The sequence below is a fragment of the Budorcas taxicolor genome, chromosome 4 (genome assembly GCF_023091745.1).
Source record: "Budorcas taxicolor isolate Tak-1 chromosome 4, Takin1.1, whole genome shotgun sequence".
NCBI lineage: Eukaryota > Metazoa > Chordata > Mammalia > Artiodactyla > Bovidae > Budorcas > Budorcas taxicolor.
The window spans coordinates 14,231,514-14,255,632 of NC_068913.1; the positions used below are offsets into that span (position 1 = coordinate 14,231,514).

Sequence of the window (24,119 nt, forward strand, 5' to 3'; positions counted from 1 at the left end):
CTACTCAAGTTCATCTCAAGAGTAAATTCAACTTCTGCTTCTGTTCATGATGTACTAACAAGGATTCAATTTACCCTCCTCCTTGAAATAACATAAAATGGACAACTGAATGAAGCAATGGCAGTGAAGATATTCGATATCAGGCAGTACAAGACAGTGACCCCTGAGGGATGGGGAAAAAGGTGATTCTGCAACTGCCTAGATTCACCTGAAGGAAGTTACCCAGACCATGGTGCAATAAGCAGAACCCAGGAAGGAGTTATCATTATCAATCACCGAGTGGTAGCTGGGGAAGCCAAGACACCTGGAGTCCATGAGTACAGTAAGGATGAGAGAACTGCACAGAGGGAACACTCTAGACATCGCCAGAGGTCTTCCCTTAAAGACTGAGATGATGCTGATCTGTGCATGCATGTGAGAAAAGTTCTAATGGTCAAGGAATGAAGCAACAGAAAGGATTAGACAGAACAGTACCCATATGTCATATCTGGTCTTAAAGAGTGCTTGTTCACAACAGCTAGAGTAGAAGAAAATCTCATAATTCTGTAGGTATTGGTTAGCGTGTCAAAGAAGGGTCTCACTTCCTTAGTGTAGAAAAAAAATAACTCTAAATGTGACTTTGTATCCTCCTAATAAAAGTTAAAATCGAGACCAGAATGGATGAGACAGTTTCCAAGTAACTTAACCATATCCCAGGGGAAAAAGCACAAGGGTATTTGTAGAAACAGAAAAATACTTCTGATGCTAGAAGTTGAGTAAGATTCACAGTATGCGGCATTCAATCAGGAATTTCCAAAATACAAAGAAGCAGGGAGGCAAAACCATGGTGAAGGAAAAAAGCGATCTTTTGATGCTGACATGAAACAAATGGTGGAATTAGTACACAAGGAAATTACAATAGATGTGGAAATTATTAGAGATTCAAATGAAACTTCTAGAGATGAAAAAAATGCACTGGTTGGATTTACTGCATGTTAGACAGTCAACCAGTGCCTCATACCTCCCCAGGAGACACTGAGACAGACTTCTGTCTCAGTCTCTGTGGGCTCTCTGGGACCCATGTCTGAGTGTCTCCTGCAGACGTGCAGCTTAGCAGTAACTGCCACGGGGGCAGGAGCTCTTGGTGCAGCAGAACTGGGAATGGCATAAGCCTGCTGGGAGGAGGTTGCCATTTACCCCACCATAGAGCTGCCAGAACTTACACAGAACTGGGGAAACAGCCTCTTGGAGGGCACAAAGAGAAACTTGTGAGCACCAGGACTCAGGAGAAAGGAGCAGTGACCCCAAAAGAGACTGATCCAGACTTGCCTGTGAGTGTCCAGGAGTCTCTGGTGGAGGCATGGGTCGGTGGTGGCCTGCGTCAGGGTTGGGGGCACTGAGCGTAATGGTGCATGCATGGAACCTTTTGAAAGAGGTCTCCATTATCTTCATGACCTCCACCAAAGTGTGACCTCAAGTCAAACAGCAGGGAGGGAACACAACCCTGCCCTTCAACAGAAAATTGATAAAAGATTTACTGAGCATGGCCCCACCCCATCAGAACAAGACCCAGTTTCCCCCTCAGTCACTCTCTCCTATCAGGAAGCTTCCATAAGCCTCTTACCTTTCTCCATCAGAGGGTGGACAGACTGATAATCACAATCACAGAAAACTGACCAATCTAATGACATGGAACACGGCCTTGTCTAACTCAGTGAAACTATAAGCCATACGATGTAGGGCCACCAAAGACGGATGGGTCATGGTGGAGAGTTCTGACAGAACGTAATCCACTGGAGAAGGAAATGGCCAACCACTTCAGTATTCCTGCCTTGAGAACCCCACAAACAGTATGAAAAGGCAAAAAGATAGGACACTGAAAGATGAGCTCCCCAGGTCGCTAGGTGCCCGATATGCTACTGGAGATCAGTAGAGAAAAAACTCCAGAAAGAATGAAGAGATGGAGCCAAAGCAAAAACAGCACCCAATTGTGGATGTGACTAGGGATGGAAGTCAAGTCCCATGCTGGAAAGAACAATATTGCATAGGAACATGGAATGTTAGGTCCATGAATCAAGGCAAATTGGAAGTGGTCAAACAGGAGATGGCAAGAGTGAACATTGACATTTTAGGAATCAGTGAACTGAAATGGCCTAGAATGGGTGAATTTCACTCAGATGACCATTATATCTACTGATGTGGGCAAGAATCCCTTAGAAGAAATAAAGTAGCCATCATAGCCAACCAAAGTCTGAAATGCAGAACTTGGATGCTGTCTCAAAAACGACAGAAAGATCTCTGTTCCTTTCCAAGGCAAACAATTCAATATCACAGTAATCCAAGTCTGTGCCCCAACCACTAATGCTGAAGAAGGTGAAGTAGAATGAATCTATGAACACCTACAAGACCTTCTAGAACTAACACCCAAAAATGATGTCCTTCATCATAGGGGAATGGAATGCAAAAGTAGAAGTCAAGAGTTACCTCAAGTAACAGGCGAATTTGGCTTTGGAGTACAAAAGGAAGCAGATCAAAAGCTAATAGAGTTTTGCTTAGAGAACGCACGGTCATAGCAAACACCCTCTTCCAACAACACAAGAGAAGACTTTACACATGGACGTCATCAGATGGTCAATACTGAAAGCAGATTGATTATATTCTTTGCAGCCGAGGATGGAGAAGCTATATATAGTCAGCAAAAGCAAGACCAGGAGCTGACTGTGGCTTAGATACATGAACCTCTTATTGCCAAATTCAGACTTAAGTTGAAGAAATTAGGGAAGACCACTAGACCACTCAGGTATGACCTAAATCAGATCCCTTACAATTCTATAGTGGAAGTGACAAATAGATTCCGGGACTAGATCAGATAGGCAGAGTGCCTGATGAACTATGGACGGAGGTTCATGACATTGTACAGGAGGCAGGGATCAAGACCATACCCAAGAAAAAGAAATGCAAAAAGGCAAAACGGCTGTCTGAGGGGGCCTTACAAATAGCTGTGAAAAGAAGAGAAGGGAAAGGCAAAGGAGGAAAGGAAAGATATACCCATCTGTTGCAGAGTTCCGAAGAATAGCAAGGAGAGATAAGAAAGCCTTCCTCAGCGATCAATGCAAAGAAATAGAGGAAAACGATGGAATGGGAAAGACTAGAGCAAAATAATTAGAGATACTGAAAGGTTGTTGTTGAATTACGACACCGGGGTTTTTGGCCCCTGGAGGAGAAGAATTCAATCCGGGGCCAGAGACGAGGCTTGATCGCTCAGAGCTTTTGTGTAACAAAGTTTTATTAAAGTATACAGGAGATAGAGAAAGCTTTTGACATAGGCATCAGAAGGGGGCAGAACGAGTACCCCCCTGCTAGTCTTTAGCTGGATGTTATATAGTCACCAGCAGTCTGTTAATGAAAGAAAGGAATGTCTCAAAACTTAGAATGGCACCAGGCCCCTCACGCATAAGATGTATTTTGGGATAATCTTGGCTCCAAATGGTTCATCTTGGGCCATAAAAGGATTAGCTTGAATCTTGAAGAAGGGCAGAGCACCATACAAATTCTGTCATTTACATAGATTAGAGGAACAATATCGGAGTATAACATACTGGTTTATCAAGTAGGTTCTGAGCCAAAGGGCGGAACCGACTTGTAGACAGAGTTTGGGGTAAATGCATAGTACATTAGCATAGCCTAAGATAAACATTTCCATAAGAAAAAGGCATTTGTTAACTTCAGGTGAAACCAGGTGTCATGGCAACACAGAATTTTAAGAGAAACCTCCTTTTAAATTTGTACAGGGAAGGAAAAAATATCGCTGCTTTGTTTCCTCCTGCCGCTTAAGAGAGATAAAAATGTCTGACACTTGCAGGCTATTTCCTCCATTTGGAGACCCCTGGCCTCCCTGCCTGTTACCCTCTCAATACCAAGGGAACATTTTATGCAAAGATGGGCTCGGTAAAGGACACAAATGGTATGGACCTAACAGAAGCAGAAGATATTAAAAGAAGGAGGCAAGAATACACAGAAGAACTATGAAAAAAGATCTTTGTTACGCAGATAACCATGATGGTGTGATGACTTACCTCGAGCCAGAGATCCTGAAATGCCTTAGGAAGCATCACACGAACCAAGCTAGGGTTGGTGATGGAACTACAGTTGAACTATTTCAAATCCTAAAAGATGATGCTGTGAAAGTGCTGCACTCAATATGCCAGCAAGTTTGGAACTCAGCAGTGGCCACAGGACTGGAAAAGGTCAGTTTTCATTCCAACGCCAAAGAAAGGCAATGGCAAAGAATGCTCAAACTACCGCACAATTCCACTCTTCTCACAGGTTATCAAAGTAATGCTCAAAATTCTCTAAGCCAGACTTGAACAGTACGTGAACCGTGAACATCCAGATATTCAAGCTGGATTTAGAAAAGGCAGAGGAACTAGACATCATATTGCCAACATCCATTGGATCATGGAAAAAGCAAGAGAGTTCCAGAATAACATCTACTTCTGCTTTATTAACTATACCAAAGCCTTTGACTGTGTGGATCACAGCAAACTGTGGAAAATTCTTCAAGAGTTGGGAATACTAGATCACCTGACCTGCCTCCTGAGAATCTGTATGCAGGTTAGGATGCAACAGTTAGAAGTGGACATGTAACAAAAGACTGGTTGCAAATAGGGAATGGAGTATGTCAAGGGTGCATATTGTCACCCTACTTATTTAACTTATATGCAGAGTACATCATGAGAAATGCTGGGCTGGATGAAGCACAAGCTGGAATTAGGATTGCTGGGAGAAATATCAGTAACCTCAGCTATTCAGATGACACCATCAAAGAGGAGAGTGAAAAGTTGGCTTAAAACTCAACATTCAGAAAAGTAAGATCATGACATCTGGTCTCATCACTTCATGCAAATAGATTGGGAAGCAATGGAAACAATGATAGATTTTATTTTGGGGGACTCCAAAATCACTGCAGATGGTGACTGCAGCCATGAAATTAAAAGATGCTTATTCCTTGGAAGGAAAGTTATGACCAACATAGACAGCATATTAAAAAGCAGAGACATTACTTTGCCAACAAAGTTCCATCCAGTCAAGGGTACAGTTTTTTCAGTAGTCATGCATGGATATGAGAGTTGGACTGTAAAGAAAGCTGAGCACCAAAGAATTGATGCTTTGAACTGAGGTGTTAGAGAATACTTTTCGAGAGTCCCTTGGAGTCTGGGAGATCCAGCCAGTCCATCCTAAAGGAAATCAGTCCCAAATATTCATTGGAAGGACTGATACTGAAGCTGAAGCTCCAGTACTGTGGCCACCTGATGTGAAGAGCTGACTCATTGGAAAAGACCCTGATGCTGGGAAAGATTGAAGGTGTCAGGACTAGGGGACCACAGAGGATGAGATGGTTGGATGGCATCACTGACTCAATGGACATGAGTTTGAGGAAACTTTGGGAGTTGGTGGTGGACAGGGAATCCTGGCATGCTGCTGTCCATGGGATCACAAAGAGTTGGATATGACTGAGTGACTGAAGTGAACTGAGACAGTCCAGCTTTAATCTGATAATACTCATCATGAATGTAGTATTTGGTTATCTCTCAGGTGTATGTAGCCAGGAAATCCTTTTTAAGGCAACACCTATAAATATCTGCTGAAGCTGAACCAAGGTCACCAGTTTGTAATAGAAGAGAGTATAAAACTTCAGTGGAAAAAGCTCCTAATTCATAAAAGGGAATTCTAGTTCTTTCATAGAGTTTGAGATCTCGAGATTGGTGGAGATACTGATAAGAGTGTTATCAGGGAGAGTGTGTGTGTGTGTGTGTGTGTGTGTGTGTGCGTGCACATGTGTGCACGCATGCCCTCAGTCATGTCCGACTCTTTGCAACCCCATGGACTGTAGCCCGCCAGGAATTTTGCAGACAAGAATACTGGAGTGGGTTCCATTTCCTTCTCGGGAAGATCCCCAGGGACCCCCAGGGATCAAACCTACATCTCTTGCATCTCCTGCATTGGCAGGCAGATTATTTACCACTAGTGGCACCTGCAATCCCAGAGTGGAGATGGGAAGTGAGAATAGTTAAAAGTCTTGTAAGATCTGTTATATTATTGGGATTTTGGTAGTTTATAAGAATCTTTTGAAGGTATTTAAATTTGAAACGAACAAGAAACTCATCTCTCTAAGCAGAGCACAGTCCTGATGAAATTCACATTTTTAGAAAAGTAGTGACAATATGGGGTGATTAGTGTGGTACCTGAATAGATGCTGCAAGGAGATGCAACCAGTCCATCCTAAAGGAGGTCAGTCCTGGGTGTTCATTGGAAAAACTGATGTTGAAGCTGAAACTCCAATACTTTGGCCACTTGATGCGAAGAACTGACTCATTTGGAAAGACCCTGATGCTGGGAAAGATTGAGGGCAGGAGGACAAGGGGAAGACAGAGGTTGAGATGGTTGGATGGCATCACTGACTCAATGGACATGGGTTTGGGTAAACTCCAGCAGTTAGTGATGGACAGGGAGGCCTGGCATGCTGCGGTTTGTGGGCTCGCAAAGAGTCAGACACAACTGAGTGACTGAACTGAACTGAACTGACTGAATAGATGCTGAGAGTTGAATTGATTAGTAATAATTTAATGTGTCAGTGAGAAGAGCTTCTGTCACTGTGGAGCAGAGAAAGAAACTCAGATTATTTAAGAAAGTGAAGTATACTGGGCCCATTCCTCTGATTTTTTACTTTAAGAGACTTAAATGGATGATAGTATCCTTAGAAGAGTCTCTCTTTTTTTTAAAGAACATGGTATTCTGTATTACATGCTTTCTAAGTTTATTTTGGAAGTTTTACTGAAGTTAGTAAGTAGTCAGAAAGCAGTGTGCAATTGGAGAAGCTTAAAGATGAAAGAGGATGAACTACACCCTTAATGGTCTGTGTTCCTGACCAAACTTTCCTCTTTATGAGGTTTAGAGTTTCAGGATCCTGACAGACAGTATTTCCCTTTTCCGATAAAACTGCACCACATGTGAGGTAACTTGGTAAGTCTATAGCTATAGAGATCAAAATTCCCTTAGTAAAGAATAGGTATGGGGGTGTACCTTAGGCTGTAGGGTCATCAGTCTTCCTAAATTCTGGACTCCAAAATGATACTTGCCGCTCAGTTCCTCCTGACACTGGAAAGCAACAGGGCTGTCCAGCGAAGAGAAGGCTTTAAGAATTAAAACATTGAAGAGCAGATCAGAATATGGGCATCTGCTTCCAAAAGAGAAGAGCAGAGTCACACAGCCCTAGTTTCTTATCCCTAAAGGACCAGCCAGATAAGTAAAGCAGTTTTACTTGGGCCTGGAGGCATACACTAATGTCCCATCCCATGAAAAATAAAGCCAGGGGAAAAGGATTCCTTTTCTCCCAGTCAGTGGCACTGCTAAGACTGGAAACCATTTATGGAATGATAATATTGTACTTCCAAATAGCAGATTGTTATAGTTTTGGAATTCTAGGATGAAAGTGATCTTAGAGACCATTTCCTTCACTCCTTGCAGTTTTACAGACGAGGAAAATGTAAACCTAAAAGGTCAACTTTCTTAAGATAAAACAAGTGGAAGGGTGATATCGGAGTCACCGTGCAGACATCTATTTACAAGCAGGAGTGCTAATGTATTGTTTTTTCAACAGAAAATTTAGTGAGTTTCTTCATTTCCATTTTTCATGTAGAAAACAAACATATTTAACAAAAGCAAAGTGAATTCATAATCCAGCACCTTAAAACAACCACTATCATATTTATGTACTATCTTTTCAAAAGCTTTTTAACACTTAAAACATATACGTGAAGTATAACTGCAATTGGAAGTTCCAAATTAAAATCGTTTGTCTGAGGAGGGCTTATTTTGGTTCATGTGAGAGGATTTACTTTGCTACTTTTTTTTTTTTTTTAAATAGAGAACCATTCTGAAGGAATACAGGGTAGTATCAAGAATACTCTATGACACTTCTTGAAATTACTGTTCTAACATCAGATTTGAATAACTGTGTGATCTTGGATTGCTTCCCTGAGACTAAAATAACAGATTAGAACCAGATATGACAAATATGTTTCTTTTGTCCTTCGCCTGTCTTGCTCGCTTATCAGTGACTCCATTGGAGATGATGGGAAATGGCTGAAGTCAGCTCCCATCACTCACCTGGTTAATCCACTGAAGAATGAAGGGGAGTATCATATGTGGTGTGTATTTGTATCCCCCTTTGGGCAATTGCCAAGATCCCATCTGGTTGTAAAATTTTGTGACTATATAAATCAGAAGCTATTTTTTCCAAATTAGACCAATTTATAGTTTTACTGAGTTTTTATTTATTTTATTGGAATATAGTTGATTTACCTGAGTTTTAAATAAAGTCACATTCTTCAGACTTATCAGTCAGTTTGCCATACTTGTCTATAGATATAACTCAGGGATCAGTTCTGTTTTCATATGATGAAAAAACTCATTCTGCATAAATGCACAAACAGCCCAGGAAACTTCAGCCTAAGCATGGTAATAACTTTTTGTTCAAAATGAGCAGTGATTTTCCACTAAGCAGACCCTCAGCCAGATGTCTGAAAGAAGAGGATGTACAGCTGACTTCGCTATAACCTATTCTCAGAATTAAAACCAGACCGTTCCAGTAACTAAGCTCTCTTGTACAGAAAGTGGGATCTAGATCTTCTTTGTTATTGAGGATCAAGGCTTTTGTATCATCTCAGTATTTAAGGTTGAAACTCTCAAATGAATTTTTTTGGTCAATGATACCACAACTGGAAAGCATAGTTCCTAACTGCTTGGTACATACAAGCTTATTATATTAAAAAACCTGAATGTAATTTTGTTTTGCATTTAAGATTTACAAAACAGATGGTGTGTTTATTCCTTAGTCTCATCATTGCAAACGTCAGTTATCACAATATGAATTAATGTGGTATATGTTATTAAAATGTATTTTAATATAAAGTCAAATAAACTTGCTATTACGTATGTGAAAGACTTACGCTTGTTGATCATTAAAGATTTGATATTGTTTTTCACTTATTTATCAACACTATATTTTTTAAAAGATAGATAAGTATAAAGAAAATTGTTTATAAATTTAGTATCCCAAATTGTTTTATCTATATGTATATGTATAATTAGGATCATTCATATTCTATGTGTACATGCACACACATGGTTTCATTTTTTTTCAGTATCATATATTTGAACACTTTTTGTGTCATTACATAATCTTACAAAGCATGATGATTATGGTACATCCATAAGGATCAGTGTGTTCCATCTTATGGATATTCCATTATTTATTCATCCTTCCTTTTTTGCTTAGCTTGTTTTGACTTTTTCCTCTTTTATAAATAATACTATGGTTAATGTTGGTGTACATACATTTCTGGGTAAGCATAATCTATGATTCCATTATATTAAATCCTTAAAGTCTACTAGGTCAATTGAAGTCAAATATGATATTCTAACACATATATATGGAATCTAGAAAAATGGTACTGAAGAATTTATTTACAAGACAGCAATGGAGAAACAGACATAGAGAACAGACTTATGGACATGGGGAGAGTAACATGGAAACTTACATTACCATATGCAAAATAGATAGCCAACAGGAATTTGCTGTATGGCTCAGGAAACTCAAACAGAGGCTCTGTATCAACCTAGAGGGGTGGGTTGGGAGGGAGATGGAAGGGAGGTTCAAAAGGGAGGGGATATGTGTATACCTATGGCTGATTCAAGTTGAGGTTTGACAGAAAACAACAAAATTCTGTTAAGGATTTATCCAATAAAAAAATAAGTTAAAATCTGTTAGGTCAATTGATTTTAAAGTTTTCAAGATTTTTAACATATTGCTCTCTACAAACTTGTACCAGTTTACTTTATTCATAGTATATTAGAGTGATAGTTTATCACTTTGCCTGCTTTTAAATATTTGTAAATAAAAAATAACTCATGTAATTTGCATTTCTTCATTTTCTAGTGAGTTTGAATCCCAACCCTCCTCCCCCTCATTTATTGGTCCTTTGCAGTTGTAGAGTGTGTGGGTCTCTGTATGTATGTGTGTGTATGTGCATATGTGTGTGTGTGTATATATATATATACATATGTTTATTCTACATGGGGTGCTTATTTTATATTTTGGTGTTTTTAATTATGTTTCCTTTACTAAAGCTGTAGGTATTGGGGAAAGGCATGAAATTTTAATCCAGCCATAGCTGGGCTTAGATTTCTGTTGCCACATGTTTTTTCCATGTGTCTTTGAGCAAACTACCTGTCATCTCTCAGCCTGATGTTCACTGATCTGTGAAATAGGACCAGTATGGGACACTTATTGCAGAAGAGTCACTCTGTGATAGGTATGATTATCTTCCTCTTCCTCATCTCCTCATTATCACCTTCAGTTCAGTTTAGTCACTCAGTCATGTCTGACTCCTTGTGACCCCATGAACCGCAGCAAGCCAGGCTTTCCTGTCCATCACCAACTCCCGGAGGTTACTCAAATTCTGTTCATTGGGTCAGTGATGCCATCCAACCATCTCATCTTCTGTCGTCCCCTTCTCCTCCCACCTTCAATCTTTCCCAGCATCAGGGTCTTTTTCCAATGAGTCAGTTTTTCGCATCAGGTGGCCACAGTATTGGAGTTTCAGCTTCAGCATCAGTCCTTCCAATGAATATTCAGGACTAATTTCCTTTAGGATTGATTCCTTGCAGTCCAAGTGACTCTCAAGAGTCTTCTCCAACACCACAGTTCAAAAGCATCAATTCTTCGGTGTTCAGTTTTCTTTATAGTCCAGCTCTCATGTCCATACATGACTACTGGAAAAACAATAGCTTTGACAAGACAGACCTTTGTTGGCAAAGTAATACCTGTGCTTTTTAATATGCTGTCTAGGTTGGTCATAACTTTGCTTCCAAGGAGCAAGCATTTTAATTTCATGGCTGCAGTCACCATCTGCAGTGATTTTGGAGCCCCCCAAGATCAAATCTGTCACTGTTTCCATTGTTTCCCCATCTATTTTCCATGAAGTGATGGGAACGGATGCCATGATCTTACTTTTCTGAATGTTGAGTTGTAAGCCAACTTTTTCACTTTCGTCAAGAGACTCTTTAGTTCTTCTTCACTTTCTGCCATAAGGGTGGTGTCATCTGCATATCTGAGGTTATTGATATTTCTCCCGGCAATCTTGATTCCAGCTTGTGCTTTTTCCAGCCCAGCATTTCTCATGATGTACTCTGCATATAAGTTACATAAGCAGGGTGACAGTATACAGCTTTGACATACTCCTTTCCCAATTTGGAACCAGTCTGTTGTTCCATGTCCAGTTCTAAGTGTTGCTTCCTGACCTGCATACAGATTTCTCAGGAGGCAGGTCAGGTGGTCTTGTATTCCCATCTCTTGAAGAATTTTCCACAGTTCTTGTGATCCATATAGTCAAAGGCTTTGGCATACTCAATAAAGCAGAAATAGATGTTTTTCCAGAATTCTCTTGCTTTTTTCACAATCCAGCAGATGCTGGCAATTTGTTCTCTGGTTCCTCTGCCTTTTCTCAACCCAGCTTGTACAGATGAATGTTCTCAGTTCATATACTGCTGAATGCTAGCTTGAAGAATTTTGAGCATTACCTTGCTAGCATGTGAAATGAGCACAATTGTGCAGTAGTTTAAACATTCTTTGGCATTGCTTTTCTTTGGGATTGAAATGAAAACTGACCTTTTCCAGTCCTGTGGCTGCTGAAGAGTTTTCCAAATTTGCTGGCATATTGAGTGCAGCACTTTCACAGCATCATCTTTCAGGATTTGAAATAGCTCAGCTGGAATTCTGTCACCTCCACTACCTTGGTTTGTAGTGATGCTTCCTAAGGCATTCCAGGATCGCTGGCTCTAGGTAAGTGATCACACCATTATGGTTATCTGGGTCATGAAGATCTTTTTTGCATAGTTCTTCTGTGTATTTTTGCTGCCTCTTCTTAATATCTTCTGCTTCTGTTAGGTCCATGCCATTTCTGTCTTTTATTGAACCCATCTTTGCATGAAATGTTCCCTTGGTATCTCTAATTTTCTTCAAGAGATCTCTAGTCTTTCCCATTCTATTGTTTTCCTCTGTTTCTTTGCATTGATCACTGAGGAAGGCTTTCTTATCTCTCCTTTCTATTCTTTGGAACTCTGCATTCAAATGGGTATATCTGTCCTTTTCTCCTTTGCCTTTTGCTTCTCTTCTTTTTACAGCTATTTGTAAGGCCTCCTCAGACAGCCATTTTGCCTTTTTGCGTTTCTTTTTCTTGAGGATGATCTTGATCCCTGCCTCCTGTACAATGTCACGAATCTCTGTCCATCGTTTTTCAGGCACTCTGTCAATCAGATCTAGTCCCTGAATCTATTTGTTACTTCCGCTGTATAATTGTAAAGGATCTGATTTAGCTCATACCCAAATAGTCTAGTGGCTTTTCTTACTTTCTTCAATTTAAGTCTGAATTTGGCAATAAGTGTTTATGTATCTGAGCCACAATCTACTCCCGGTCTTGCTTTTGGTGACTGTATTGAGCTTCTCCATCTCGGCTACAAAGAATATAATGTCTGATTTCAGTATTGACCATGTGGTGATGTCCATGTGTAAAGTCTTCTCTTTTGTTGTTGGAAGAGGGCGTTTGCTATGACAGTGCGTTCTCTTGGCAAAACCCTATTAGCTTTTGACCTGCTTTCTTTTGCACTCCGAGGCCAAATTTACCTGTTACTGCAGGTAATTCTTGACTTCCTACTTTTGCATTCCAGTCCCCTATAATGAAAAGGACATGTTTTTTTGGTGTTAGTTCTAGAAAGTCTTGTAGGTGTTCATAGAACTGTTCAAGTTAAGCTTTTTCAGCATTACTGGTCGGGGCATAGACTTGAATTCCTGTGGTATTGAATGGTTTGTCTTGGAAACGAACAGAGATCATTCTGTCATTTTTGAGACTGCATCCAAGTTCTGCATTTCAGACTTTGGTTGGCTATGATGGCTACTTCATTTCTTCTAAGGGATTCTTGCCCACATCAGTAGATATAATGGTCATCTGAGTGAAATTCACCCATTCTAGGCCATTTCAGTTCACTGATTCCTAAAATGTCAATGTTCACTCTTGCCATCTCCTGTTTGACCACTTCCAATTTGCCTTGATTCATGGACCTAACATTCCATGTTCCTATGCAATATTGTTCTTTCCAGCATGGGACTTGACTTCCATCCCTAGTCACATCCACAATTGGGTGCTGTTTTTGCTTTGGCTCCATCTCTTCATTCTTTCTGGAGCTTTTTCTCTACTGATCTCCAGTAGCATATCGGGCACCTAGCGACCTGGGGAGCTCATCTTTCAGTGTCCTATCTTTTTGCCTTTTCATACTGTTTGTGGGGTTCTCAAGGCAGGAATACTGAAGTGGTTTGCCATTTCCTTCTCCAGTGGATTACGTTCTGTCAGAACTCTCCACCATGACCCATCCGTCTTTGGTGGCCCTACATTGCGTGGCTCATAGTTTCATTGAGTTAGACAAGGCCGTGTTCCATGTAATCAGTTGGTTAGTTTTCTGTGATTGTGATCATCAGTCTGTCCACCCTCTGATGGAGAAAGGTAAGAGGCTTATGGAAGCTTCCTGATAGGAGAGAGTGACTGAGGGGGAAACTGGGTCTTGTTCTGATGGGGTGGGGCCATGCTCAGTAAATCTTTTATCAATTTTCTGTTGAAGGGCAGGGTTGTGTTCCCTCCCTGCTGTCTGACTTGAGGTCAAACTATGGTGGAGGTCATGAAGATAATGGAGACCTCCTTCAAAAGGTCCCATGCCACACACAAAAAAAGGGCCTCCTTGTAATAGTTCCATTATCACCTACCTGTCATTTTTTTTTTTTGAACAAAATTAAAGAAATGGCTATCCAAGTTTGCTGTTTGCTTGTAAGCAGATTGGGGTGGGTTCTCCTCCCATTCCACCAAATGGTCACTATTGAAATAATCTTTTCTTATGATAGAGCTGATTGGCAAAAATGCATTATATACATATGTATATACATGTACACACACACACTCACATATATATACACAGACACACACACATATAGGAAAAAGTGGAAATGACTAGAGTTGGAGTATGCCCGGACACCAGCGAATCAGCTTTTTCTGTCCTGTGTCTGACCCTATTTCTTTGCTAAGGCCTGGGTCCCTCTGTTGCATTTTTATATGGCCCTTAGCTACTGCCAGAGTATTAGTCCTCTAAATGCCAGAGCTTATAGTGGAAGCCAGCAGGGTAGACTAGATGATGAGGAAGATTTCCTTTGCTCATGTTGACAACTTGTCTGTAAAACTTGAACTGCTGTTTGAATGAATGAATGGAGAAACTATTCAGGAGAGTTTAGTTGCAGATTTTCCAAAAGAAGTCAATTTATCAGACTGTCTCCTTTATAAGGCACTTCTGTCAACAAGCATCTGTTGCGTAAGCACCCTGTGTCAAGCTCAGTGCCAAGTGGGAGATGCAGTGGGGAATAAGGCTTCTTTGAAGCTTCCAGTTAGTGATAAGATTTAAACATATAACATTATTAACAAATAAAAGGAAGGATATAAGCACTAAGAGATTGACAGAGCACTTGAGTTCTGGAGAAGAAGGAAGTGATCCCATGTTGGAGGATATTGTCATAATAAGGCTTCAAAATATTGAAGAAATCGAGTCCTGTATTTCAAAACAGTGTTTTTTGTTTCTTCCAGTGTGAAAGGGTGAGGTATGTTTTCCTTTGTATTAAGCTTTTCTTTTAAACCTTCTCTGTCAAGTTAACTAGCATGAGGGAAAAGGGTGTTAGACTAACCAAACTTAGGTACCTAACAAACACATTTCCCCTGCATGTGGCAGTAAGGGAGATGAAGGCAACATGGGAACAGGTTTTGGTAGTCAGCTTTTACACATTGGTTTGCTTGTGGTTTTTGGCTTGAGAAAGGATAGATACCAACAGATGGATTTTCTCATGGATGGACCACCATGACCAGAACACAAAACTGAGTGACTGCTCATTCATTGAAAAAAATAAAATAAAATAAAATTAATTTGGCCTTGCTGGGTCCTAGCTGAGGCATGTGGGATCTAGTACCCTGACCAGGGATTGAACCTGGGCCCTTTGCATCGGGAAGCGTAGAGTTTTAGCCACTGGACCACCAGGGAAGTTCAGTTCCCTGACTGCTGGGTTTAAATCAGCAAATCTGTGGCAGTTGTGAGCCTGACCCTCAGTCACTTAGCGAGAGTTGGTGCACTTGAGACCACAAAAGAAGCCAACCACTTTTATATATTTATATATTTAAGTCAGCTGTCTCACCAAAAGTGAAATACTTTTAAATTCCTCCTGCCAGTCTCTCAAGCAGAGAACCCAGTATTAGATATTATTATATCTATCAAATGTTACACTTTTAGAAATCTAATTATCCTTGACTGTCCTATTCTACCAATACACTTTTATACTAGCATTTCAAAATACATTTTAAAAATAACCAGTTCTACCAAACTGACTTCTCTTGTCAATCACACTCATCTGATCAAAAAGGGAACAGTATAAAATTTCTTTCCAGGAGCTAACTGGCCTTTAAAACAGGAGGGCAGTGGTCTTTTTTATTGGTATTATCTAAATAGAATATCAAATTAATTTTAATAATAAATATTCCTTCTTTGGTGATACTTGATTTCTGACGTAACCATCGTGTTTGTGTGTTTAGTCATGTCTGACTCTTTTGTGACCCCATGGACTGCAGCCCACCAGGCTCCTCTGTTCATGGAATTTTCCAGGCAAGAATTACTGGAATGGTTTACCATTTCTTCTCCAGGGGATCTTCCTGACCCAGGGATGGAACCCACATCTCTTATGTCTCCTGCATTGGCAAGCGGACTCGACCACTTGTGCCACCTGGGAAGCCCCGTCTTAATGACATAATCTCAATGATAGTCATTAAGAGTATGTTATTATGTCATCTCTTCTGGAATAAGGCCTTGCAAATGATTATGCTAACTGGGTTTTATCACAGGTTTATTTGGATAGTAGATGACCACTGACAGTCATCTCCAGCTGTGCATATGTGAAGACTTCTTTGTTTCGAAATTGTTTTATTTTAAAGTTTTTTATGAATGAGGCTCCCTTTTGTCATGTTTCATTTGTTTAGCAATCCTGACTTAAGATACAGTCCATATATAGATCACTAACAATGATAAAAACTGATTGCTTTTAAGACATTGTACACTGTTAACAGTAGATGGTATTGATTGTGGTAAATATTTCACAAGATATACTTACAGCATAACATCATGTTGTTACAAAGATATAATTTCGATTTGTTAATCATACCTTGATAAAGCTGAAAAACAGAAGCCAAAACCAGCAAGTAGTATGAAGATGAATAAAAGTACCCCAGACCTAGGGAGCTGAAATTTTATTTGAACAGAAAATGTGATCACTGATAAATATAATATATAGCCTGAGAGGAATTCTATAGGAGAGACCAAAAAAAAGCTGGAAGAAGTTTTGCAGACATATCACAAAATAGTCATAATTTTTGCACAATGGGGTGAATGAACAGAAGTAGTGCCAGATAATGGCTGGCAAGGTGGGCTGGAGTCAGATCTTGGAGAATTTTGATGTCCTTCTAAATATGTGAACTATATTCCTTTGGGAGTGGAGAACCTTGGGAAGCTTTTTAGAATGTCGTCCCAGTTACACCCCCTCAGGAAAGGAATGCTTGGTCGTTATACAGAATTGGAGAGCGCAGACAAGGTGTGCAGAAGAAATGTGAAATCACTCATAGGTTCACTCTCTGTTCCCCACCCCAGCCCCGCCTCCCAAGCTTGCTGTAGCTAAGAATGGGAGACACTGCATTTTTCTTTTGGGGCCCGTGAAGTTTGAGGTGTTACGGAGGCACTGTACTGGCCCGGCAGTGTGGACTCTGTACAAGGCAGGCACTTGTGTAGCAGTAATTGTTGCATCCTCTTCTCTGCAGAGCAGTCACCTGGTTTTTTTTAACGATGTACCACTTAGCTTTGTTGGCATCTTTATTTGTACAGACAGTTTCTGAGGTTGTGGAGACCATTGATTTAAGAAGCATAGTGGTTAACACAGTATTTACAAAGTCATCATTTCTATTACAAGATATATGAGGTCAAAGTTAGTGTGATTCAAGGGTCAGTGATCCCCAGCTTTGACCATTAATCCTATGGTAATGGAAGTGGTGGCAGCTTTCACCTCAGACACACCAAGAATTAATGTGACAGCCCTGTCCTCCACGTGTTTTGACAAAGATTGCCCATTATCTTGTTTCCCTTGAAGCACTCCTGCCCTATAGGCTTTGCCAGTAAATAAGAGAAGAATGAGACGGATACCATTTGTAGATTTAGTGTTCTGCTGACATTTTCAACAATGGTCCAGAATCAATTACACTGGACCGTAGTTCCTGGAGAAGACTAAGTGGAAGGGACAGTTTGTTTATAAGAAAGCAGAGTCCCTCCTGCTTTGTGGGGGTAACATGAGACCTTTTGACGCTGGACCACAGCTGTGCTGCGTGCAGTAAAGTTCCTGTTGCATCCAGTCTTAGGTTTACAAGCTCAGCCTTGCGCGCGGCACTGGTGTCGTCATGCATACATGCATTCCCTAACAATTGGTTGTTTGTTCTTCTGTCTTGTTTGTCAGTTTTTTCCACCATGTGATGTCTGGCCTCAGCTTGCAGAGTTTAAAAATGCAGCATATTTTACTCATGACCTTTATAGAAATTAAAATTGTCAATTGACTCTGTAAGTCTCGGTTAATGCTAGAAATGCTTGCTAAGAGATTTTTTTTTTTAAACTTTATCAGCATTTGAACCTGTTGGAGGTTTTGAAAAATTGTGCAACCTTTGCTTTCATTATTTGGCCTCTGGTAAAAGGTGGTAAGGGCTTCCCAGGTGGCTCGGTGGTAAAGAATCTTCTTGCCAATATAGGAAACACAGGAGACAAAGGTTTGATCCCTGGGTTCGGAAGATCCCCTGGAGAAGGAAATGGCAATCTGCTCCATTATTCTTGCCTGAAAAATTCCTTAGACAGAGGAGCCTGTTGGGCTATAGGCCATGTAGTCACAGAGAATTGGACATGACTGAGTGACTGAGCATGGATGCAGAAGGTGGTAAACCTCAAGCAGAGATTCTCTCCTCCAGAGATGGACACGCTCCTACTAAAGTGCAAGATTCTAGATAGGCCTTTATCTCATAGACATAATTTCTACATAATTTCGCCCTAGCAGTTCAGCAAAGATAAATCTTTTATTGCCGTGGCCACTCACATGCCTCTGTGTCTCAGCTGACCTTGGAAGAGGAGCTTCCACTCCCAGGACCTTGGTTTACTCATGGTCCTTCTGAGGCGGATGATGCCTCAGCTCTTTTTGCTTCCCAGTCCCTGTGTGCGGGCAGCATGGCCACGTTCCTGCCTGCCTTCTGTTGTCCTGAGAATGGCTGGCCACACCAGCAGGGGCACCTTAGGCAAAATCTCTCAGTGCCTTGAGGACTTAGGCTCTCACTAAGTCCCCTCATAGGAATGACAGTATAGGATCTCTAGAGCTTCTAACTCATCCCGCCTTCCGACTCTGCTCCCCTCTAATCCTCTTCATAAGCTCCCGTTCTCTTTCAAGGTTGTTGTTCAGTCAAGGTTACAGCACATGAATCTTATTCACACAATGAATCATGTATCACAAAGCTCTCCCTATATACTTTTTTCCATCTCTTATTCACCACTCCAGCTTTGCCTAGATCGAATTGCTTTGTCCATAATTCTGGTGTTCTCTCTCATTCCTACCTTGAATATAGTATTTGTTCTCCCGGAATGCCTTTCACATGCCTCCCCTTCCCCACTTATTATTTGCTAATGGTAAGTATAGCTGACTAAAGTCTGCTTTTAAGGATCTTTCTGGAGATCCTTTCTTGGTTACACCTCTCCTCCCCTGTCTCTCAGGCAGGCTTAGATGCACATACTCCTAAAAAATTATTGCTTAGGCATGCTGTTTTTTTAGTCTCTATATATCATAATCATTTTACATCAAGACACGGTCCATACATGTGTGTATGTATGTGTTCAAATCAAACTGAAAGGTTTAAAGTATAATACCTTTAGTAAAATTGTGATGAACACTGATGTTTTCTATTATATTTTTCCTGTTTAATTTTCTCAATGCTATTCATGACCCATTAGCCTGATTTTACAACAAACCACTGGCCCCAAATAACTGTACTTTGTTCTGTGGTGAAGACTTGGAGTGTGGGGTATCAGTCAGAGTCCAACCAGAGAAACAGTAGGAGATACCTATTAAGAAGTTTGTTTCAGTCAGTTGGCTTACACAAATGTAAGTGTGCAAGGTTGAAATCTGTAGGGCAGGCCATCAAGATGGGAGGGAGGGCGGAACTCTGTAACAGACTGAAGCTGCTGTCCAAAGGCAGAACTTCCTCCGGTAAGCCTCAACTCTGCTCTTAAGGCCCTTCAACTGATTGGATGAGGCTTACCCCGATTTTCTAGGATAATCTCCCTTACTTTTTTTTCTTGGCTCTACCAGGTGGCATGTGGGATCTTAGTTGCCGGACCAGAGATTGAACCTGTGCTCTCTTCATTGGAAATACAGTGTCTTAACCACTGGACCCTCCCTTACTTAAACTCAACTGATTTTGGACTTTAATCACATCTACAAAATACCTTACAGTGAACCTAGATTACTGTTTAATTAAATAACGGGGCTGAAGCCTAATCTAATCAAGTTGACATATCAAGAGACCATCACAGTAGGTACGAGGAGCTTGCTCTTCAGCCCATTTTGTTTAAAGAGTAGAAATCAATTTTAGTTCACCCACCTCTAGTATACTTTACATCACGTTGCTTTCTTCTGCTATACTCAAGTTAACCTCCTTGAGATCCTTACCCACTGATTGGCTGTTATTTAGTCGCATCCATGTTTTCACATTTTCTCCCGTCACCCTGGAGAGATGCACCAGTTCTGACAGTTTTACAGTGCTGTTCTGTGATTAGTCGCTCCGTCTTGGCTGACTCTTTGTGATTCCCGTGGTCTGTAGCCTGCCAGGCTCCTCTGTTCATCCGGATTCTCCAGGCAAGAATACTAGAGTGGGTTAGTTATGCCTTCCTCCAGGAGATCTTCCCAACCCAGGGACTGAGCACAGGTCTCCCACATTGCAGGTGGACTCTTTACCATCTGAACCAGAAGGGAAAGGGCTTTTTCTGCTTTTAACCTGAACCATTACTTCTGATGATATTTTTGAACAGATGATCAAGTTCCCTGCAAGGCTCTTTCTTTTACTCTATTTCCAGGCAAAATTCTGGGTCTGGAATATACTTCTCAAGGTTGTTAAAACGTCGAAGTTTAGTATTTAGTCCTCATGATACCCCATAGCCCTCATATCAGAGGTGCAGTCACCCTTGGGACCTTTGCATGGGTGAGAGTAACCTTCTGTACGTGACTCTTATACCGTGGAAAGTCTCTTTTCCCAGCCTCAAACCATCTTTGGTGTGGCCCGTGACTCCCTTTCTCCTCTTTAACCTCACTACCCCATACATGCTGTAGTACTCACCTCCATCTGTTTTCTTATTTAGATAATTCAAAATAATCTCACTCCATGGGCCTTTAGAAGCACAGTGCTGGGTCTGGTAGTGAAGAAGTGAATACTAACTGCTAAGACAAATCTGAGAACAGACTCTGACTTACTGGCTCGACCTGTTGCATCTGTACAGGAGTATTACCTTCTGTGAATGGAAAGTTATTTCTCTAGGAGATTATCCTGCCCCCCGAAAAGTTGCCAAGTGGTGCTAATTAGTTAACTTTTTCCTGTGATGAAGATACCTGTCCAGTGGGAACTGGACCAAGGCCACCAGTTTATTTCATGCTGGCCACTGGTTGTCAGTTTGAAAAGCATATGTCTGATTTAAACTAAAAGTCTGGCTGAGCTGAAAGAGAACGTTGCTAATTTCTCATGGATGTGTTTAAATGTTTATTACAATTTGAAAAATACCAAGAAAACATGAACATCTGTGGAACTGTCCAGTTTTCTGTTCAGCTGTTTATTGGAAAAACTCACGTTTTTGGACAATTTGTCCAAGTTTAAAATAAGCGAAGTTTATATTTATTTATGATGGAATTTCTTTTTAATTACTCTAGTGGCATAAGCTGATTTTGTAAGGAGATATTAAGCTTATTTTTAAGATTTTTCAAGGACTTTAACTATATACATATTTGTAGATAAATGTGCTAATTATAACTGAATTCTAGTTTGTCAAAATGAAGAGATATAGGACTTTCTAATCTTTTTATTTCACTGATAATTTCTGTGTATGTGACCTTAATAAAACTCCACTTACTTTTAAGTATTCTTTCATAAAAAGTTTTCTTATATTTAGCTTATCTTTCTACAGAGTCAACCATTGCTATTTTAAATTTGAAGAATTTACATTCTCCATATTTCATTGTTGATTATCTACAAGTATGAAGTGATTGGTGCCATTGATAATACAAAAATGTATGTTTAATTTTATCATGGGTTTTGTGTACATTCCATGAAAGTGTCTGGGGATATAAAAATTTACAACACTCCAGTGATATATAGAGAGGCACTATCTAGATATGATTATCTCAGTTAGATGTCAAGCTTTTGGAGCCAAAGAGTATTCTATTTTAAGGACTTTGTGATAGTTAATTTTATGTGTCAACTTGTCTAGGCCACAGTGGCCAGATGTTTTAGATCACGTATTATTTTAGATGTTTTTGTGACGCTGTTTTTGAACGAGGTTAACATCTAAATTAGTAGACTTTGAGTACAGTTAAGTAAATTGCCCTCTGTGATGTGGATGGGACTCATCCAACTGGTTGAAGGCTTTATAGTGTGGCTCAGACGGTAAAGCATCTGTCTACAATGTGGGAGACCTGGGTTCGATCCCTGGGTCAGGAAGATCCCCTGGAGAAGGAAATGGCAATCCACTCCAGTACTATTGCCTGGAAAATCCCATGGACAGAGGAGCCTGGTAGGCTACAGTCCATGGGGTCGCAAAGAGTTGGACACGACTGAGCGACTTCACTTTCACTTTTCTTTCTGACTTCCCGTGAGGCAGAGAGAATCCTTTGGACCTGAACTCCCAAGAGCAGTTTTTCCCTGTGTCTCCAGCTTGCCACTGTACAGATTTTGGATTTGTCAGTCTCTATAGTGATATGAGCCAATTCCTTAAAATAAATCTGCTAAGTCACTTCAGTCGTGTCCGACTCTGTGTGACCCCATAGATGGCAGCCCACCAGGCTCCCCCGTCCCTGGGATTCTCCAGGCAAGAACACTGGAGTGGGTTGCCATTTCTGTCTTCAATGCATGAAAGTGAAAAGTGAAAGGGAAGTCGCTCAGTCGTGTCTGACTCTTCGTGACCCCATGGACTGCAGCCCATCAGGCTCCTCTGTCCTTGGGATTCTCCAGGCAAGAGTACTGGAGTGGGGTGCCATAATACAAATATGAGGGCTGGTGGCTTAGACAGTAAAGAATCTGCCTGCAATGTGGGAGACCCAGGTTCGATCCCTGGGTCAGGGAACATCTTATACACATACACCTCCTGTTGGTTGTGTTTCTCTGGAGAAACCTGATGAATATAGGCCTCTTTGTGTTGCCTTTTGATCAGCCTGTCCTCTACCTCCTGTTATGTCAAGTATATTTGTTTTTTCACTTCCTGTTCTTTAGTTATTCATGAAGCCACTAGGCTTGCAACTAGTGAAATACACCTTTTGTCCTTACAGACTTTGTCTTTACTAGTTATCCTCATATATGCCACGTATATTGTTCTCTGAGTTCTGAATTTCTCATGTAAAACTATGAAAAGTAAATACTCTCCTTTTTTCTGCCTTATTTACTGGATCAGTTGGTACAAGAGTTAAAGACTACTTCCGTAAAGCCTTATATTGTCTGTAATTTACTTTCAGTTATTACAACATACACATCACCATATTTATGGGTATAGCTTTCCTTTAGGAGTCTTTAGTTAGCACTCTAGGTATAACACTCATGGATCTTCACTCAAGGATTAGTATTTGAAAGAACCTAATTAGATGTCTACACTCCAGAGATGCATACTTTAAATCTGCATAGGAAGGTTTATTAATGTTAGGAATGTTACAGATAATTGGTTAAATGAGTGATATTGAAAATACGTGGATTGGTTTTAGAAATATTTTATGTAAATGGATTTTGATTCAAGCAAGCTAAGGTTTTGCAGGAGTGTCTAACTCTCTTATTCATTTGGTCTGTTTTTCTGAAATGTAGGATTTTGTTGACAGATCCAGTTAGGTTAGAGACATTCTACTGTGGAATATTGTCACAGTTGCTTTAAGCATGCCTCCATGCAGGTTACTTGTCAGAGTAACTGAAGGACAGAAATCTGAGACTTTACTGAGCATGCAGGATACAGCTGTGGGTCTGTTTTTTCATCCTCCTACTCATCAATGTGTTTATATTCATCAGAAAGCTCTCACCTATTTAGAATCTTTGGACACTGCCAGTGCTTACCTGCAAATGCCTGATGATTTTAAGCTCCAGTTTGGCTTATGTCAGTTTGCACCGAGATCCTAACATACTCCCTGGCACACACTAGGCAATCTAGAAACTATAATTCTTAACATTGTAAATCAGTGTGTGAAGGAAAGGAAACTGAAGTTTTGTGTACATTGTTCTAAGGCTGTCAGGATCCTCCTTTTTGACGATGGTTTATCACCAAATTTGTTTTTAAAAACTTTGAGGTGGACTGTCTTCTCTTAGTTTCGATTTATAGAGTCCCTTAAGCAGAGCTGCTAGAATCATGTGAAGGTGAGTTAGAGTTCTGCCAAGGAAGCTTGTGATAAGTGGGGCCCGTTTGTGGAAGCATGTGAATGCTTGGCGAATCTCCACAAGCATGCTGTGCCAAGCCATCATCTGAAATGCAGCTTGCTAGGACCGGGAGCACTTTCCACCTTTGATGTGCCAGGAGATGACACAGAACACAGGCGACAGGCAGAACTGAAACCCTGGGGAAGCCTTGTGGGAGATTCCTTCCAGTCAGCATTTACAGAGAATCCTGGACTCATTTTGACCTGCATTGATTAAAGAAAA

At 40.6% G+C, this 24,119-nt stretch overlaps 1 protein-coding gene across 1 annotated transcript in view; it reads left to right on the forward strand.

Moving 5' to 3' along the window:
• Positions 1 to 24,119, forward strand: part of PPP1R9A (protein phosphatase 1 regulatory subunit 9A) — a 334,795-nt gene that overhangs the window by 146,385 nt on the left and 164,291 nt on the right. The gene's annotated exons all lie outside the window — the stretch shown is intronic.